This window comes from Ammospiza nelsoni, chromosome 2 (genome assembly GCF_027579445.1).
Source record: "Ammospiza nelsoni isolate bAmmNel1 chromosome 2, bAmmNel1.pri, whole genome shotgun sequence".
In the NCBI taxonomy this organism is placed as follows: domain Eukaryota; kingdom Metazoa; phylum Chordata; class Aves; order Passeriformes; family Passerellidae; genus Ammospiza; species Ammospiza nelsoni.
The window spans coordinates 33,657,814-33,674,236 of record NC_080634.1 but is presented as its reverse complement, the minus strand read 5'-3'; the positions used below and the strand labels follow the sequence as shown (position 1 = coordinate 33,674,236).

The 16,423-nt window shown below is 44.6% G+C and overlaps 1 protein-coding gene across 6 annotated transcripts in view; it reads left to right on the top strand.

Moving 5' to 3' along the window:
* The first annotated feature begins 2,145 nt into the window (after positions 1-2,145).
* PAK1 (p21 (RAC1) activated kinase 1) overlaps positions 2,146-16,423 on the top strand; it is a 71,517-nt gene continuing 57,239 nt past the window's right edge. Inside the window, exon 1 of one of the 6 annotated variants that reach the window (XM_059491994.1) lies at positions 2,146-2,205. The gene's annotated coding sequence lies outside the window, so the exon portion shown is untranslated. The other 5 variants (XM_059491985.1, XM_059491977.1, XM_059492003.1 and 2 more) reach the window with 5 other exon arrangements.

Sequence of the window (16,423 nt, the reverse complement as noted above, 5' to 3'; positions counted from 1 at the left end):
ATTACTACAGAGCAGGAAAATAGCAAAACGTAAGGGTTCTTAAGATTTTGGTGAGATTCGTTGGCAGCAAATATACAAAGGTTTAATAAAAATAATTTCTGAACTGAGTTAACTTGTGTATTGATTGTCCCTCAATTGTCTAAGTTGTCTCTTCTCGAGGCTGAACATGCCCAGCTCCCTCAGCCTTTCCTCATAAGAGAGATGCTCCTGTCCCCTCATCATATTTGTAGCTCTTTGGGCAGGTGCTTTGGGCAAACACCATAGTTACACAGCCCACTCCAGGAGCTCCATGTTTCTTTTGGACTGAGGAGCCTGGCACTGGTCACAGCACTCCAGATGGATCTCTCCAGGGCTCAGTAGAGTGCAGTGCACCCGGTGTACATGGACCAGGCCTTAGGTCAACCACGTCAATTTCCTGACCTATCCATTCTCTGTGTGGTTGAATGAATGTATGTGGTAAAACATCTTGTCAAACAGACATGTTTATGGAGTATTTTGGGCTCTTCTCTTGTCTGGCTTCAAAATTTATTTTTTAAAATTGTCAGCATGCATCCGTGTTTCCGAAAAGGTTTTGGGATTTCAAGCATGGTGCAAAAGGAAGTCACTCTTCAGCTCTCAGTTCAGGGCCAAAGGGTCACTCTTGGGGTTTAACTCCAGCTTTGATGGAGCTCCCTTTATGGATCCAGCAATTAAACTGAGCTGCGTGGCTTTTGCCTCAGTTCATTCCCTCCCCCCCCACCACCCAGCAGCAATCCTGTAAATTCCCATGTATCTCTGGGATTCCTGACACGGTCTGATCCTGTCTTATGAAGTGATGGGACTGATACATATTACATTGAACTACATAAAAACCTTCATGTTGCAACCAGACTACGGGCAGAGGATGCTTGAGGGAGCTCATGCAATCTGCCCGTGTGCGTGGATTTGAATCCAATGTTAAACGTATCCGACAGAGGGAAATGCTTCCAAGTGCACAATTCCACAGCAGGTTCAGCAGCTGAAATCAGGTCTGTGGCATTCCCACTTTCCCTATCAGTCCCAGACTCGAGTTCTCGCTTCCTCCATTTGTTTACTTTTGCGATGTTAATTTTCGGCTGGTTTAGCTCCCGAACAAACTTATCACGGGAGCTGATAAATGTTGGTACGAGGGGGAAGGGCGAGACTGTGGCAGCGCTGCCCTAATCTGTCGTGTGTAGGGCATGCTGTCTCGGCACAAAGCTTGTCTCCCTTTTGCCTGGAACTACCTGCTTCACTTCAACATCTCCCCTTCGCACCTCTACAGAGCACGTCCCAAGAACACCTCGGCATGCCCGTGCTCTCTTCCCGAGAGCCCTGCGCTGTACGTGCAAACCCCTCCTCTGTTTCTCTGCAGGCACAGCTCAAGCGCTGAGCCGAAAACTCCTGTTAACTAGGGTGACAAGTTTCTAGCGAGCTGTGCATCACGGGGAGAGGGGACACCCGGATCCCGGCAATATAAGGTATAGACGCCTCGGCTTGTGCAACACAGCAGCAGGGCAGAGCCCGTTTTACTCTTGCCTTTTTTGGATCTGCACGCACACAGACCTCAGCACAATGGAGCCGGCTCCGCGATAGCGCAGCGCGATACGAGCAGCACACATAAAGTCATCGCGGCACACATAAAGTCATCGCAGCGTCGCTCGCCAAGGGTGCAGTTGCCGGCCATCCACTCCCCGCATGGCAGCTCCGCTGATGGCGTGATCGCCCAAGACTCCCACGTCCCAGCCAGGCCAGCGCCGCTCCCGCCCTCTGTCCGGCGGAGCTGCGGGCTCCGGGACCGCCTGCAGCCGCAGCCCGGCCGGAGCTCAGCCCGAGCACAGCCCGCGGCTCCCCGAGGCAGCGCACCGCGCTCCGGGGTCCCGCTCTGCGGCGCCGTCGAGGTACCACCCCTCCCAAAAAAACTTTCCCCCGCGGGCCACTCGGAGCGATGCCGCGCCCCGGCCGCCGCCGAGCGGAGCGGGAAGGACCTGCCCCCTACCCTTACCCCCGACCGCTTCCCCGCCCCGGCGGGCCCGGCTGCCCACCTTGGCGGCAGGGGGGTGCGGGGCGGGCCCCCCGGGGCCAATGGCCGCGGCAAGGCGGGCAGGGCGCGGGGGGCGGCGCCGGGCCGACAATAGGGGCGGTGTGGGCAGCGGGGCGGGCGCGGAGCCGCGGGAGAGCCGGGCAGCACCTTGCGGCGGGCGGAAGGTGAGTCCCGCCGCGCCGGGCAAGGGGATTTCCTCGCTTGTTTGGTAACCGGGAAGTTTGCGCAGGGGTTGAGCGGACGGGTGCGTTCTTCTTCAGCTTTTCTCTTCCTCCCTCCTTTTGAAATTTTCTTTTAGAAGGGGGTACTGACCCTGCCTTCCCCCTCCTGATTTCCCCCTCCTGCCTCCCCGGCTCATTCATTTAACAAAGGGAGTTGTTCTCAGCCCCCGGGCTTGGCGAGCGGGGAGCCCTTCGGGGCCGCATGTTTGGGGTCCCGGCGCACAGGTTGGGGTGCAATCGGGGCTCAGCCCGCAGTTTTTGCCAAGCACCCCGTCCTGGCTTCGGCTGGAGGGGCGGGCGCTTTGGGCAAACACAAAGAATTGAGGAGCTGGACCCATGCTGGGCGATGGGGTGATGAAGCCTCGGGCTTTGTGTGTCTGGTGAAGGAGGGATGGAGAGGTGGGAGCTTGTCTTTTAACCCCTCCGCCCGCGGGTGTGTACGAAACCGTGGCTTTTTTGCTAGTTAAGTACTTAAAAGCAAAGCTGAACTTTGGGATCGTGGCATAATTCAGACTGGAGGGAACGTCAGGTGGTCTCTAATCCAGCCTCCTTCAAAGCAGGGGCTTCTCCCTGGGGAGTAGGGAGCAGTGAAGGGACGTCGGAGATGGGTGGCACCTCTGGGTGCTCTTGAATGCACCTGGAGCTCGATGGAGGAGGCAGCGCCAGCAGGACAAGACTTCAGAGGCAGTAGCGCTCCTGTCTTCTCTGTGCATGGAAATGCCCCAATCCACAGCTCTCCCATGCCTGCAATCCCTGGTCTTGTTGCTTTTGTTATCCAGAGGGCTTAAAATTCATGATTGTTGGGAATAGCTGGCGGCATCCATATGTGTGTCACGGTGCATCTGCTCCTGCTGAGCGTTCCTTGATTCTGATTTCAACATTGCCTCCAGGAGTTTTTTTCTTCAAGGAGCAAGATTTATAAATAAGTGTCAAACCCTGACTCTTGCTTGGGACTGGCTGGAAGGTGTGTACTTTCTGTGGTAATTATGTATGAGAGATGCATGTGTGTAAGAACAACCATAAAAGCCGTTCAGTCAGCCACGCTTTCCATTTTCAAAGTGAAAGCAGGTATTGTAGCCGGGGGAAATGGCTGTGTCGGGCACAGACGGAAGAATGTTTGTTTTCTTTGCTCGCAATTACTCTTTGCCCAGTGGCTTAGGGACGCCTTTCACTGAACCTCCTCCCCCTTCTCCATACCTGGAGTTTCCCGGTGCTGCTTCCACATTACCTGGCCAAGCAGGGAGCATCTTCCTGTCTGCTGCTCCAGTATCTCTTAGTGTGGGTGTGCTGATCTTGCTCTCAGCTTTATAGGGTAAGGCTGGAAAAACTCCTCCTTGTGGAACAGTTTGTGTGTGTGTCTCCACTGGATGCTTGGAGACTGCTTTTCCCTGTGCATTTTTTTGTGGGTAAGTCAGAGAAATGAAGCTCATCTCTGCACAGGGAACAGAAGGTATGGTGGGAATTTGAATATTTCTAAATACTGATTATGTTTAACTCTGGATTGCCTGTCTTGTGCCATGGAACAGAATTTGTTCACAGCTGTACTGTATAGCAAAGCAGGAGTCTAAGACTGGACAATTAACTGCCAGGTGATTTTTTTTAGCCTTTTTTGAGTCCTGCATCTTTAAATGGGATAATATAACTGCTATTCTTTGATTTGGAAATGAAAGCCAAAAATAAACTTGAAGAGGAAAATGCTCTTGTAGCATGACAGCAAGAATGCTTTTACTGGTTTCTGAGGAATACTATGTGCTCTGGATGTTGCGCAGAAAAAAAAAGAATAGGGAAAAGTGAGGCTTTTAGTTCATGCTTTTTTGTGCATCATGGGGGTATAGGAAGAAATATGTGACAAGTCCAATATAACTGCCACAAGTGAAAATATATTGCTTGTTTATTGTGTTTCTGATTGCCTTGCTTGCACTGGATTGAAAACTGATGCTAGCTCTCTTTGCTTCAGAGGTCAAAGAGCTGTTTTATTATCCTTTTCCAGGTTTCTGAAGGGAGACCTTTTCTCTCAGCTTTGATTCCAGTGCATGAATTTCACCAGCTTGCTGACTAGTGTCTTGTCTTTTTATAAATGTGAGCTGGAGTATGGCTTCTTTTCTTCTTTTTCCCTTTTGTGCACCTGTCTCACTTCCTTGGTGTGGGAAGGTTTGTAATTTCAAAAGCTTGTTGCTATGATCCAATTTCCTTATATGCTTAAGAGCATACAGAACGACCTAGAGCTGAAATAAACTTTTCTCAGTTGAAAAATACAGAAATGATCCAGAGCTCCAGCCTCAAAGTGTTCTGGTTTTACAGTTCATCCTGTCGACAGCAGATAACAGAAGCAAACAGACTTTGCAGATGGGATCTTGTGGCTCTGAGGGGTAACGCTCAGTACTCCAGTGGTGGTGACTGCTCCTGGCTTTGTGCAGGAAAGGGAGCTGGCTTTTGTCCCATCTCGCCTCAGGCACATCCTCAGAGGTGTGGATGCCTTTGGGTCCTTCCATGGCCTGTCTTCTTTTTGGCACGTTACACTGGGGTGCGCATTGCAATTTCAGGGCCCTTCATGGGATCTATTTGATGAAAACATGGATGCTCCAAGCTCAAAACATGGCTCCTCTGAGCTGAACGTGTCTCCCCAGGCTCTCAGTATGATCTGCAGAGAGAAAAAGGCCCTTTTAGCATGTGCCTTGTGTCACCCTCCAGTAGGTATTTCTCAAAGAGGTCAGAGAGTTGCACTCTCAAAATGCTGATTCCTCTTGTAGTCTCCCTGGTCTCCTCTGTCTCCCATGCATTGTGTTGTATATTGGAGCAGCTGAGAGGAGTTTTACCTGCTCCTCTCACTTTGGGGATGCAGGCAGCATTGCTGACAAATCCATCAGCAAAACCACTGTTGTAGCATGGCTTTCCCCCTGTCTCTTCATTTTAGCATTTTTTTGTTGGGATGGGGGAAGAAGAAACAACAAAAAAAAAGCCATCTGAGAAGTGGATTTCCAGGGGAATTTGAAGAAAAAGTCCAAGTATTCAGTTCTGGTTTGTGTGCTAATACACTCTTTCAGGCTGGCAATCCAGGTGTTCCAGCTTCCACTTGTACACTATCAATCTCTTGAGTGTAGTCTGAGATGCAGGTTAAACAATAACTTCTCCTCCATGGCTTCTTCCTTCTTGCAATCTGTACTCTTTGGACCTGCCATATAGCAAGTTTGTTTTACTCTTAAGCTGGTCTAACTGCCTTCAAGCCATTCTATTTCTTACTTCCTGTCAAAAGTCAGAAGTGGTGCCGAATCAGGCAACCTTGTATCATCTTAGGTTTAAAGAAAGGAAGAGAAAAGGGTGACTGGTGTAGAAAAAAATGTCCTAGCTTGTGAAAATTGGACCAAATCATAAGATTGCAGAAGTAGTAGCCAAATGTACTTTCTGGAAAGAAATAATTTCCACCAGAGTAGCCCTTTGTGATTCAAACTACTGTGTGAGAGACAGTGGACAAAATATATTGTGATTGCCTTGCAGCATATGACATCTAGCTGCAGACAGTTCCTTGATCTAGTGGGCCTTTAGCTGTGGGACTGTGAGGAAGTCAAGTGGGGAGTATGTGCTGCATGCAGGCAGGTGAGACATAAAGACTTGTGTCATGCCTTTATTTTATTCTTCTTTTAACATAAAGTCTGTCCACCTGTAATCTTAAAGGAAAATGGGGGAGGAAGGTAATTGCTATTCAGATTGTGAGTGTTTTGGGAATGGAGAAGTCATTCAAGTTTACCTTAAGGCTTTGTTTCCTGCCCTTGTGAGCTTGCTCCGTGTAGTTACAGTGTCTGTCCATGGCTTACTGCTGATGGCGTTTGATGACTTTCCAGGTGGCAGCAGAGAGAAGGAAAATCAAGTACAAAAGGTTAGGAGACAGTTTATCAGCCTGGCTTGCTGAGGTCACAGCACTGGTTTGAGTTACTTACTCTAAGCATCAGCTTTGAACTATCACCTTTCTTAATGACTGTAGTGGCACACCAGTATTTTACATGATGCTTCCTTTACAAGGCAAAGCCCATTTCTGAGGGCTGATGTTCTATTCATGAAGTAAGAGCTGGAGTGAGAAATATTTTTAATTGAACCAGTGGCTTGCATCATGTGGGTTTTTTTTTTCTGTTTTGCATGTAGTGTAATGCAAAATACCTTGTCACTTATTTAGCATGAAGAAATCACAAGATAGATTATTATTGGTACCTACATATTCCCAAAAGCATGTTCTCTGCTGATCCTAAAATAAGAGTGGCTTGGCCTCTTAACCCAGTCTCTTCTGTGGAAAGAGTACAGAAGTGATGCCTTTTGTTAAACTTGTATTTAATTTCCCCAGCTATCTGTAAGTAAACATTATGCAGTTTTGCCAACAAGCTCAACTTGAAGGCTTTGTACCAGGATGATTCTATGGTTTTCCTTTAGTAGGTATTTCAAGAATGCCTTATTTAAATCAGGCTTTGAGAGGATAGAAGTCACAGCTGGATGTGGAATTCATGTGTTTCCAGAGTTCAGACCTGTTTGGGGTGAAGCAAAAGCTGATTTCCTTCAGCAGCAGAAGGGAGGGATATTCCAACCTCTCCTTCCCAGTTCTCTGCACACTACTGAAGCTGTTGGATTCATTCAGCTCAAGGGTTACCTGTGTGACAGCATGTGTCAAGGCAGAGGAGAGAAAAAAATGAGGCCAGGCTTGTAATGTATCCTCTGCTTTTCTCGCTCATTAAATGGGTCACCTGGGCCTGAACTCCTGTGTCCCTTCGCATGAGAAGGTGGATTTGTCAGGTGACAGCTGCAAAGACCAGGGAGTGCACAGCACAGAGAGGGATTAGCAGCAAATGGACACATCAGGATTCGAAATGCAATATTGATTAGCTCATTAAAATTAATAAGACACTCAATTATCAAAGTCCTGTTACATTTTGCAGTTCTTCTGGAAATAGAACAATTTATATGCCCTTATCCTTTCAGGAATACCTCACACAAGACAAATTTTAATGTCATTTTCCTCTGCAAACCACAAAATGTGTTAACTTTTAATAGAGCCCAAGTTTGTCAGTGTTTTATTTAGTAGAACATTGGTTTTGGTAGGGAAATGTTTTTAATAGACTCCAAGATGTAGGCATAGTACTAAAAAGTTTCTTTTATTGAGAATTATCTAAATTAGTGTCTAATTGGGCTAATGTTGTTTTAGGTAGGGTCAAAAACTAATAATGGGCAGATATTCATATACTGGCCAATTTTAGCAAATCAGACAAATCTGTCTCAAAATACAGCACACAGAGAGGCAGACCCTTTGATTCAAGCTCAGGAACTCAAGGAACAACTATCTGGGGCATAGAAAGGGCATGTTGCTCCTAAAAGGGAAAAGAGTGAAATTTTTCCCAGTTCTTCAGAAATATGTATATTGCCTCCATAATGCATAAATGCAATTTTTAAAGCTACAGATCTAATTGCCTTATGGAACCTTAAATGGCTTAGAACTGGATTTCCAATGTGAATTTCTCTGCTTTACTAAGTATTGTGTGGGATTCTTTTTTTTGTTTTGTTGTTTTTTTTTTGGTTTTTTTTTTTTTTTTAATGGTATCTTTAATGAGGGATTTGCTTGAGAGGGTTTGAGACACCTGACACAGGGCCAATCTTGCTGAAATGAGAAATTGCTCTGGAATACTCAGTTTCCATGCAGGAGAGAGGCTGGAGGAAGATAAAGTCATAGAACTAAGATCCTGGAATGATTGCTAGGTTGCTAGGTGGATGGCACTTCTCATTGATGTGGTCATTGCTACTTTTTTTTTCTACAAAAGTTTGATTGATTTTTTTTTTTTTTTTTGCCACATTGCTCAGGAGAGCTAATTTTCCTGGTTAACCACAAGATTATAGTTCCCATCCCTGTTTTGCTCTGCTGTTGTGCTCATCTTCAGTCCCACTTTGGAATAAGATGTGTGTTCAATTCCAGTGTTGCTTCTCTGGTCTCATGATCACAGGGATAACAAAAAAGCTTTGGGAGCTGAACTCAAAAAAGTGAGACCCAGAAATGAAATGGTGATGACACCTCATAGTCCTTCATGAAAACCATCCCCTTTCTGATAATCAAAGTCATTGGTAAGGTTCTTTGGTAAAATGTATGCAGTTGTGGGTGTGCGTTAAGGTGTTTGATGCTTTCTGTTAAGCTCCAAGATTCTGGAGATGTAAAAGTTATGCAAAAATATGTGTCATATAAAAAAGACTTCTCCCACTCCTATCTGTAGAGAAAAATGACAGAATTTGATCCAAATGTTCCTTGAAGACTTAAATACAGAGATTTAAGCACACAGGGGCTTTGGTTTGAGCCCCCAGTTCCTAATTCTGGGTGAGGAAGTGATGGTATCCACTACCTCTTAGCAGTGAGTTACTAGCATTATAACTTAATTCTCCAAAATCACTGAAGTCTTCACTGAGTAGCCTTACAGAAAGCCAGAGAAGTTGTGAGGGAAGGAAGGAGAAGAAATGCAGCACCAGCAACAAGTATTGTCTCACAATTATCTTGATCTAATGTAAAAATCTGCATTTTAATTTCTGTCTCATCAAATTTCTTATTGTTGCATCAGCCTATATGTCTTGGTAATCAGGTAATCTGGGAAAAATTGCAGTCTCTTACATTTGTGTGTGCTATAAATTCTTTTGTGCAATTTTGACTCCCTTGGTAGCAGAGAGAATGCTGTGAATATGGTACACCCTTTTTACTCAATCAGCAGGAGTCTCATCCACTACCATGCCACAGCCAAAAGACTCTGAAGAAGTGAGACTGGAAGTACTTTTCCAGCCTGCTTCAATTCCTTTGCATATATTCCTAAACCAGATTTTGGAGAGCATGAATAAAATTAAACTGGCACTTTATCTGGAGCTGTAACCTCCAGTGTCAGACTTGTGTCTTGCCATTTCTGGGAGCCTTGACAACAATACTGAACTTAACTTGCAGTGTGTATGGGGGAGCTAACTTTTGTATTCTTCCTGTTTGGTTTCTTTTCTCTGCTTCCATGTCTTGATCATATCTCTTAAACTATTCTTTGCTAGTTTGTTGGTTTTCCTTTTGCCTTTCTACAAAAACCTTGTTCATCTCCTGCCTATCTTTTCCCTGGTCACTCCTAAGACTGATGAGAAACAGATTCCTCATACTTCTGTGATCCTGAAGATACTGGGCAAGCACAGATGAGCAGCAGGGAGGTAAAATATTTTGTCCTCCACCCCAGTACAAAGCATCTTCTTTGGGGCTTGGGAGGAGGATGAAGACTGGATAGAGGAAGAAACCCATTATCTTCCTCTATCACACAGGTAGTTTTGGTAATGAGATACCTAGAAATATTTAAATCTGTAGATTTCATTAGAAAGGCTGAGGAGGTAAGGGTAGGGCTGGGAATGACAAGAGCAGGACTTGATTCAAGAAGAGAAAGCAAACAACTCAAGATTCCTTCTGGGCTCTCCTGCAAGACACAAAATATGCAACAGTGTATTCCTCTGTGTCGGCTGTCTTTAGATGGAGGCAGACGGCCACAGGCGATGTTTGGATTCCAGGTTCAATAAAGGCACATCCTTCCCTTCGAGGAGGCAAAACAGTGTCACTTGTTAGAACTCAGAATCCATCTCTAAATGCCTCAGTGACTTGTCATCAAGTGACTCAGTGCGCTGTCATAGCAGGGCTTGTGCCTTTCACATCTGAGTTATACTTGCTGAAACAGTGCCCTGCCAGCTCATATGAACAGTCCCCCCTCCCAAGCTTGTTTCCAGTTGACTCAGGTGAAGAGGGGATTTGGGGGTGTCAGGGCAGGAGAAGGCTGCAAGGGCAGATCAGAAATCTCACTACCTTGTAGACTTCAGAATGCCAGCTTTTCATTTGGTTTGTGTGCCTCTGAAACAAGTCCTCGAGTTGCAAAGGAAAACATTCAGAAGTGATGAGCTGTAAAAAATTGTAAGAATTTAGTAATTTAATTTGTCCAACCAACAATGTCTATTCTTGCAGGCAAAGGCTTTGTTTAAAGTTATTTGCTACTTGAGAAAAATGCTAATGTTGAAATGCTTTCAGCTTGATTTCCTTTATCTCCTGCAGCTCACTAGATGATCATCGAGATTTTTTTTTTTTTTTTTTTGTTGAATTCACATAATCATTTTTTTTTAAGAGCTAATTCTTTCTAACACTAGGTACATCCTGCAGGAGTCCTTCCTGCCTTCTGATCCAATACTTATTCATCCTGGGACGTAGTCCAAATGCCACCAACAGTGTTTGTGTAGGCTTTTTTTTGTTTGTTTCAAAAACATTTCATCACATGATGACATATGGCAGCATTTAATGTGTAAATGTGCAGTTTAGGATGTAATGGTCATGAAGACGAGAAGAATCTCACCTGAGCAGCAAATGGCTTTCTGCTTTTTACATCATACCTGCTTTAAATTTAGTATTACAGTGGATGCTTTGTGTTTGTGATGATGTTGCTTTTTGAGTCCCACCCTGTTATTTTGGCTCAGTATTGAGGAGCAGTGACTTCAACGTGATCTCATCCAATGTGTGGTGTAGCTGTGTTTGTTTTTGAAGACTTGAGATCCTGTTCCATCTGCACTTCCTGTAGCTGTAGGTAAATCATCTGAAATCCAAGATGATGAGCATGCCTGATCTCTGTGTTCTCCTTTCTCATGAGTTCATGTGCTTCCCTTACATGATGGGCCTTTTGTGAGCCTTTTTTATTTTTATCGGGGTATGAATGGGGTTAGCAAGGAATGGGTTCTCTGTAAACATAACTTGTGCTTGTTTCAGCAGAAAAACTCTCTCTGTGAGGGCTCTAAATTGCTAATGAATTAACTACAAATTTTGGAGGAGAGTGTGGTTGACTTAAGATTCTTCTCAACTAGCATATGAGAAGCTTGTGTTTTGTTTTTTTTTCTCAAAACCAGCTTGCAGTCCCCTCCTCCCCCAAACTATAAAGCAAGGATGCGATCATTGGCAGCTGTTTTCCTTTTGATGTGGTCAACTCAAAATTAACATTAAAAGTATAATTCTGAACTTGGAATTTCTGGGAGACTGAGTGCATGATGAAAGGACAGGAGGGATCTCTCTCCACCTGCTGGGAGTGTGCTCTTTGCTTGAGTTTCTTAGGCACTGAGATGGGAGGATGAAGCTTGACACAGCTGAGCTCATTGTGGCACACAGCCATCCAAAGGCAAGGGTGCTTTTCCCTTTCAGCACTTGGCTGTGAGCTGACCTGGCAGGAAACTTTGCAAAGCAGTGTGAGTGACTGTAGCTGTGGTGTAGTATTAAAGATCACGGAGCTGCCTGCAGGTCTGAGTGCTGGAAGTAAGGTCTGTGAGACACACGGTGAGATCTGGCGGCTCCTCAGAACTGACACTCAAGTAAGTGCCTTTTAGTTTTGTCATTGGGATACCTGCTGTGTACAGCTTTTTATGTTGCTTATTTTGTTCCTACATCCCTCTATCCCCAAGCTGTCTGAACCTCTAGCACCTGCCCAGTCAGCTCCTGAGGGACCTGCTTATGCTGCAGAGCTGAAAGTCCTTTGTGCAGAATGGATTTTATAGAATCATAGAATTGCTTGGCTTGAAATGACCTTAAAGGTCATCTAGTTTAAACTCCTCTGCCATAGGTAAGGAATTTTCTTCTAGCGCAGGTTACTCAAAATTCCATCCAGCCTGGTCTTGAACACTTCCAGGAATGGGGCATCCACAGCTTCTCTGGGCAACCTGTGCCAGTGCCTCACCACTTTTATAGTAAAGAATTTCTTCCTAGTATCAAACCTAAACCTACCCTCCTTCAGCTTAAGCCCACCCCCCACCTTGACCTGTCACTCCATGCCCTTGTAAAAAGTCCCTCTCTAACCTTCTTGTAGCCCCTTTAGGTACTGGAAAGTGCTTTAAGGTGTCCCTGGAGCCTTCTCTCCTCCAGGCTGAACCGCCCAGACTTTCTCAGCCTTTTGATTTTGACTCTTCTCTAGCTGGTTCTCTGTCTTTAATAAATGTCTTTGTGAGAAAGACCCTGACAAAAAATCACGACTGGATCATGTATTTCTCCCCATCCCATTGTTCTGTTGCTCTCAATCCTTCTTTGATTCCATATGGAGGAATAATTCTTGTAATCCCTGCCATGCTGTAGGGACTTCTGTGCTTTGATTAGTGGGTTCATTTTATTAGTGTAGCAGAGCACTTTTGGAATTTTTCCCATCCCCTATCTGGATTATGTCTTGTGTCATGTAAGTGTTATATGTATTCTTGAGAAGTTTTTCAGAATTGAGAGAATGATTATAAGCTGGGCCCAAACTTCTTCTGTTGTTTAGCTGGAACTATATGTTTACTCTGAGACAGAATTAAGTTGCTAATACTGCAGCCAGTCTCACAAAATTAAAGAATCCTAATATTTTGCTGTTCCCCTTCTACCTTGCAGTCCTCCACTTCGTAGCTAAAGTGCAATAGTGTAGGAGTTGTACAAATGTTTGATGGCTTTTTCATGGAGGTGCTGTGATTCTTTGTCACCTTCTATGTAAACACAGCCAGTAAAGGCTCACAGTGAGCATAAAGCACAACTGTGCTGGAGAAATAATATGCTTAGTTCTGTCATATAGGTGTAAAGGGCAAACAAGGAAGCAGAGGCACAGAAGGAGTAGGAAAACATATTTCTGATATAGCATAATGTAATTTTATCTCTGAATACCCTGCAATATATACAGAAAGACTTCAGCAACATCTGTGCCTCAGAATTCATAGCCAAGATGAAAACAAAGCTTTCATCTGGCAGGAACTCTGCAGCAGGTATTTGGTAAGATCTGCCTGGCATAAAAGAGCAAAAGCCAAAAGTTGTGGAGAGCTTTTTCTTTTTTTTTTTCCTTTTTCTTGTCTTTTCCCCCCCTACTTCTTTTCCTTTTCCTTTTTTATTTTTTCTTTCTCCTCTCCCTAACCAGGAGGCCTAACTCTCTCAGTCGCCTCTGTGTTTCAGTGGGAACATTCAGGGACTGTGTTAGCAGCACTTGAGAGCCTAACCTTGAGAACAAAAGTAGTGTTTCATGTGGTTACGTACTGAAAGATGTGGGTAGGCATCTAGTGGGAATCCAGAAAGCGCGTGGGCGCTTGATTCCCTCGGAAACTGTTGGGATTTGGCACCTAAGCTGGTAAAGTATTTTAAAAAACTCTTAAATATCTTTCTGAAAATTGGGTCTGATGTTGCTAATCAGTGTGAAGGGTGGGGGGATTTTTTTGTTGTGACGTAATGGTGGCTTTGATCTTTGTTACTTTCTAGTAGATAAACAGAAGGAACTTGAAGGAAAGCAACAGAAGCAACTTTGGGATTGGAGGGATTGACGCAAGAGGAAGATAAAAGCTATGTACTTGTGTAGTTTTTATAAAGTGAGTGGGAAGGCAGGGCTGCTATGGGCTTCTGAAGGGTATAAATGCCAAGGAATGGAGGGTGTGGAAGAAAGAAACGGAGTCTCTACTCTGCAAGTGCTTGTGCAGGCAGGTAGCCTCACACACAGCCTCATTCAAAAGGAGAATTTTCATAGACCCTTGTGAGTGTCACAGGGACGTGCTGCTGAGGAACAGAAACACTTTGTGTGGCAGCAAGGAAGGTGCCTGCTTTGGTACTTCAGTCCGGGTAAACCACTAAAATCTGCAGTTGTTGGCACCTCAGATTGGTTGGCATCAATAAATGTCATCACATCACACAAAAGCTGTTTCCCATTTGCGCTGGCCTTCCCAGACAGGAGGAGCTTTATGAAACTCCTGTCCCAAGCTTGGATTGTTAGTGCTTGAATCTCCACCCTGCCTTACAGCTGGCTGCCATGGTGATACAGTTTAATCTCACTGATCACTTGTGGTATCTGAAACTTTCACCAGGAGGGAAAAGCAGGGTGACAGCTGCTCCAGGGCACAGGTTGGTAGGAGGGGAACACCAGGTAGGTAAAACAGCCTGTCTTGGGACTGTTCTTCTGAGATGTTAGCACATCTCTTACTATATCCACTAGGACATAAATATTATATTTATGTGTGAGGATATAGTCCAATAAGATTTAGGCATCTTGGGGAGTGCTTGATGTCAAAGGTGTAAGAAAGCTACTTGAAGATGATAAACCATTAGCAGAGAATATTGAGTCTTAACTGCTGGAGGTGTTGGGGATGTTCCTGTGTCGAGTGCATTTTTTGCAGCCAATAGATCCATAAACTAATTTGAGGTAATTACTAAAGGAAAAATTAGACCAAATAGAGAAATGTTAATAAGTCACCAGAGCTGGATGGCATTCAAGAATCCTGAGGAGCTTGAATGTGAAACTGCAGAACTGCTGGCCAAGCTGTTTAATTTATCACTACAGACAGCCGCTGTGCCAGAGGACTGGGGAGCTGCCAGTGTGATTCCCAACTATAAAAAGGGCTCTAGAGGGGATCCTGGGAACAACACAACAAAGAGTCATGCTACCAGAAATGGAAAGGATCTCTGAATATGTAGAGAAATGTTAACTGTTAATGGGAAAGTCGGTGTGGCTTCTGAAAATGAAAATCCTGCTTCCCAATTCCATGAAGTTCTGTGGGGTGTCAGTAAGGAAGGGTTAAAGTGGATATAAGATGTTTGGATTTTCAGAAAACTTCTGTCAACACCTGAAGCTCCTGTAAGTTTGGAGGAAAGGCTTTTTTATGGTTTGAAAGCCACATGGATAATAGGAAGTAAAACATTTGGGACAATTTCACATCTTATATTGGAGAGGGAAACATCACTTCAGCAGCAACCACAAAGGCCATCATCCTCATTGGGAAAGTGATAAATGACACCATTTGGCTTTGGTATAAATGCTCAATGCACCCATATCTTGTGGGTGATGTGCAGTTCTGGTCTCCACATCTCTTGCAGAGCACAGTGGCATTGCAGAAAGGGCAATGAAATGGGCTACCTTCCAAGAAGAAGCTAAAATAGTTGAGACTGTTCCATATAGGAAGAAAGGAAGGGGCACAGGTTTAAATCACAAAGTCAGCAGGTAAAGGTAATATGAGCCATCAGCTCTCATGCTTTTACAACCAGGGAACTTTTGATTAAACATGATGGGCTTTGATTTTAAAATAGGTGAAAGACCGTACTAGTGCAGTGGAGAATTGGTGGCTGTAGCCTCAGAATAGGTAGAATTTGGTGACAGGCTTTCAGGCATTCACCTGTGCAGGAAAAATCCCACTTGCATTTTGCAAGACTCTTGCCTTTACAAGAATCTCTGTGTGACCCTTCCTTTCCCCAGGGCTCTCCTGTGCAGTTTTTCATAGGAAGCAATTATCCAGGTGGCTGGCAAGTGTTCGACACTCCCTTGTGTGCACAATGAGCTGGTTTTTTTTTTTTAATTATAAGTGACTTATTCCTCATAGAAGTAATTTTTTTTAATGCTGCCTTCAGCAGGGTGTGCATGTGAACTTTATTTTAATTAAGGATGAGGAATCTGTTTTACATAACTATATCCCAGATTCTCATGAGAGAGTGAAAACAGCCCTGAGGGATTGATGGAAAGGACAGTGAAATCGGGTTGCCTCACTGATGGGAGGCCTGATTCCAGTCTCTGAGGTTTTCTGTACCTGTGGGACTTGCTCCAAGCTGGTTGACAGCCAGAGGAATTGAACCAATGCAGAGGCATTGCCTCCTCACAGCTTTATTTTGGGCCACTGATTTGTGGTTCTGGGCAGATACTGGCATGGCTGTTGCAGCTCTGCCTGAGGTTGTTGTCCCTGTATTGGCCCAACAGGATGTGAATCTGCCTCCAAGCCCTTTCAGCCATGTCCTGTTGCTGGCTCAGACAACTTCTGCCGTATTGCCTGTTGCCATGATCTTGTATTGGAACATTTGGTTTACCCATCCCCTTGGAACAGGGGTGCCTGTTATGATCAAATATGATCCTCACCAGCCAGCTGAGTTGCTAATTTACTAGCAGCACTAATGGGATTGGGTCAAGATGGTTCTCTGAATCTTTGAGAAAGAAAATAAATGGTGCTGGAAGTCACAAACAAATGCTCTTGGCTAAAATTTGTTCTGAGTTGTAAAACCTGGACAAGGGACAGGGAGCAGATGACCAAAGTATTTCTGTACCATTAAGGAGGGAAAATCCAGGGTGTGTATGTGGCCTTTTGTTTATTTATTTTCCTGTTCAGAAAAAAAAGTGATAAAGGTGTTAAA